Genomic DNA, 4,283 nt, shown 5'->3' with positions numbered 1-4,283 from the left:
CTGGGGTTACAGACCCTTCAGATTACAGACGCTTCAGGTTACAGACTCCGCTAACCTAGAAATAGTACCTCAGGTTAAGAACTTTGCTTCAGGATGAGAACAGAAATCGTGTGTGTTATGTACTGAGTTGAATAGGATCCAAACTGAAGCAGTCTGATTGGTCCTAGAACAATAGGATTCAGAATGCAGCAGTCTGATTGGTCCTAGAACAATGCAGCAGTATGATTGGTTGGCAGGAACCACCCAATCCTGCTCCAGATAGAAGTGAATCCACAACCTGATTGGCTTACAGTAGAATTCCAGAATTAGCCAATCATGTGCAGCCCATTGTGTAAATAATGTATATAAAGCAGATACTGTGAGGGGACATTCATTCATTCCTCCTCACCACTATGAGCTGAATAAAGAGCATGAAATCACTTTGCGACTCTGAGTATATTTCACTGGCGACGAAGGTGGGATCCCGCTGAGCTGACTGCCACACACAGCACCGCAGCACCGCCAACTGCCGCACCGCTGCCTCGCACCGTGTATCCAGGCTTCAGCTCCGGGGCACAAGGAACTCAGAATGGCAGCCAACAGCAGCTTCTCGCCATTCAACCCAGCATCTGGAGACTGGGAAGCGTACGCCTCCCGTTTCACCTTCCTCCTAGAAGCCAAAGGGGTCACCGACGAAGAAGACGCCAAGAAGAGGGCGATATTCTTCAGCGTCTGCGGAGAGGAGACGTTTGAAATTGCCCGGGCTCTCCTTGCGCCTGAAGACGTCGCTACTGTTCCATACAAAACAATAATGGAACAGCTGAAGGGGCACTTTTCGCCGCAGCCCTCAGTGGTGGCTCGTCGAAATGCCTTCTACGCAAAGCGGCAAGCCCCTGGGGAAACCATAACTGGGTTTGTGACCTCTCTCCGCCAAGCCGCCCGGTTCTGCAACTTCTCAGAGCTGGAGAACATGCTTCGTGACCGCCTCGTCGGTGGCCTGAAGGATGAGAAGCTGCAACGACGCCTCTACGCTAAGAAGGACCTAACGTTCCAGGTCGCTCTGGAGGAGGCCCTGGCAACAGAAGCTGCCGAGAGGTCGACCCAAGAGGCACGGCCGAGCCTGCCATCCCAACCGAGGGTCCACCATGAAGACCTCACCGACGACTCAGGATCCGACAGGGAGGAGGTGCACCGAGTACAGCAGCGCACTCAAGCAGCGCACAGACCACAGCTGCCTCGACGAGAAGGAGGGAACTGCGCAAGCTGCGGGGAGAGTCACGAGAGGAGGACCTGCCGTTTCCGCAACGCAGAGTGCAGGCAGTGCAGAAAATCGGGACACATCGCCCGGGTGTGTCGGGCTCGGCCCACCCGACACCAGGCATCAGATGACCAATCCAAGAGCCCCAGGTCCCGGGGCCCAACGCACCAAGGCAACTCGACGGAGCTCACGGACTTCCAGGTATACCAGTTGCCCCACCCCAACGTAGAGAAAATTTATGTAGAGGTACAGATAGAGGGGGCCCCATGCCGCATGGAGCTTGACACGGGTTCAACTCTATCCATAATCTCGGCAAGGACCTTAAGGAAACTGTGTCCCACTGGGGGTCCCAAACTCAGGCCGGCCCCATTCACCCTCCGGGACTTCCAGAAACGTAAGGTCCCCACAATGGGGGTGGGGACCTTCAGGGTGCAATACCGAGGGCGGACGCGGCAACTGGACTTGCTTGTGGTCAAGGGCCCCTACATTAGCTTACTGGGATTGGCATGGTTTGGACCACTGGGGCTAGCTGTCACCGGGGTGAACCACACTAGCTTACAAGTGGACGTGGACGCCATATGCAAGGAATTTCCAGGGGTTTTCGATGGGAAATTGGGACAGTATACGGGCCCCCCCATTGCGCTACAGCTTGACCCCGCAGTACGACCGGTCAGGCTCAAGGCCCGCCGGGTCCCGTTCGCCTTGAAACCCCGTATAGACGAGGAATTGGACCGACTCGTAGAGCAAGGAGTGCTGGAGCCGGTGCCTAATGCTCCCTGGGAAACCCCAATCGTCACACCCGTCAAGCCTAATGGTTCGGTCCGCATCTGCGCAGACTACAAATGTACCATAAACAAGGCCCTCACGGCCCACGCATACCCAGTGCCAGTGGTCAGCCATGTCCTTGCCACCCTGGCTGGGTCGAAAATTTTTGGCAAGCTGGACTTGGCCCAAGCATATCAACAGCTGCCAGTAGATGAGGCCACAGCAGAGGCACAGACGATTGTGACGCACAGAGGAGCGTTCAGGGTAAAGCGGCTGCAATTCGGTGTCAGCGTGGCACCAGGCATATTCCAGAATATAATGGACTCTCTCCTTAAAGGGATTCCTGGCGTCACCCCCTTCTTCGATGATGTGTTGATTGCCGGCCCCACACCAGAGGAGTTTGAGGACCGCCTCCGCACCGTTCTGCACCGTTTCCAGACGGCGGGTCTCAAGGTGAAGCGGGAAAAATGTCTACTAGGAGTGCCTCAGGTGGACTTTCTGGGATTTATGGTGGACGCAGAAGGGGTCCACCCGACTGGGGACAAGGTACGGGCCATTTGTGATGCCCCAGCGCCCAAGAGCAAGACTGAACTTCAGGCCTTCTTGGGACTATTGAACTTTTACCATTCCTTCCTTCCCCACAAGGCGGCGGTAGCGGAGCCCCTACACAGACTCCTGGACAAGCGGGCCCCTTGGGTGTGGGGCCAGCGCCAGGAGGCCGCATTCCAGGCAGTCAAGGACTTGCTTGTCTCAAACTCGGTCTTGGCACACTTCGACGAGAGGCTGCCGGTGGTGCTAGCATGCGACGCCTCACCCTATGGCATTGGAGCTGTCCTGGGGCACCAACTCCCGGATGGAAGAGAGGTACCGGTGGCGTACTTTTCCCAGACACTCAACACAACCGAGCGGAACTACTCGCAAATCGACAAGGAGGGTCTGGCAATCGTAAAGGGAGTAAAAAAATTCCATGATTTCTTGTACGGGCGGCCCTTCACCGTGGTGACTGACCACAAGCCGTTGCTTGGCTTGTTTGCCCCCGAAAAGCAGACCCCCCAAGTGCTGTCTCCTCGCGTCCTCAGGTGGTCAATTTTCCTTGCCAGCTACCAGTATGCACTGATTCACCGACCTGGGAAGGCGATGGGCCATGCGGACGCCCTCAGCAGGCTACCACTACCGGAAACAGGCCCTGACCCAGCACCTGCACAAGAGGTTATGAGCCTGGAGCTGCTTCCCGACCGCCCCATTCAGGCACAAGAAGTTGCACACCATTCCAAGAAAGATAGGGTCATCTCCCGGGTCCTGGACTGGGTGTGGAGGGGATGGCCCAGCAGCAGCCCCGGGCCAGAATTCGCCGGCTACACAACCCGCAAACATGAACTGTCGGCCCACAAGGGGTGCCTGTTATGGGGAAGCAGAGTCGTTGTTCCCCAGCCCCTCTGCAAAAGGGTCCTCACAGCCCTACACGAGACACATCCAGGGGTAGTAAGAATGAAGGCCCTTGCCAGGAGTTATGTGTGGTGGCCGGGGATCGATGGAGAGATAGAGGCCTGGGTCAAACACTGCCAGGCCTGCCAAGAATCCCGCCCAGATCCCCCAAGGGCCCCAGTCCAGTCCTGGGAGTCCGCCCGAGCACCATGGTCACGCCTGCATGTGGATTTCGCTGGCCCCTTTCAGGGGAAAACATTCTTCATAGTGGTGGACTCCTACACCAAATGGCTGGAAGTCGCACTGGTACCGTCCACTTCCACGTCCGCAGCCATCCGGGTACTACGCAGGCTGTTTGCAACCCACGGGCTCCCTGACACTCTCGTCTCAGACAACGGGACTGCATTTACGTCAGGAGAATTCCAAACCTTCACAGCGCAGAACGCCATCCGCCACATCCGTTCGGCGCCGTTCCACCCTGCCACCAATGGCCAAGCAGAACGCATGGTGCGGACCACCAAGGACACCCTTCGCCGCATGACGCAAGGGGACTGGGAGTACCGCCTTGCCACATTCCTTCTAGCACAGCACAGCACCCCCAGCTCAACGACTGGCCGGAGCCCCGCTGAACTACTAATGGGTCGGCGCCTTGCAATCAGATTGGACCGCCTTCACCCCGATAGAGCTCAGGATGAGGTAGTGGTGGGGGAAGGCAGGAACCCCCGGACCTTCGAGGCCCAGGACCCAGTGTACGCAAAGAATTTTGGGGCAGGCCCAGCATGGGTACCCGCCACAATCACCAGGGTCACTGGCCCCGTGTCGTACGAGGTGCTAACGGATGGGGGGCAATGCTGGC

The sequence above is a fragment of the Podarcis pityusensis genome, assembly GCF_964106645.2.
Source record: "Podarcis pityusensis genome assembly, chromosome: 9".
Lineage (NCBI taxonomy): Eukaryota > Metazoa > Chordata > Lepidosauria > Squamata > Lacertidae > Podarcis > Podarcis pityusensis.
This window is presented reverse-complemented; position numbering follows the sequence as displayed.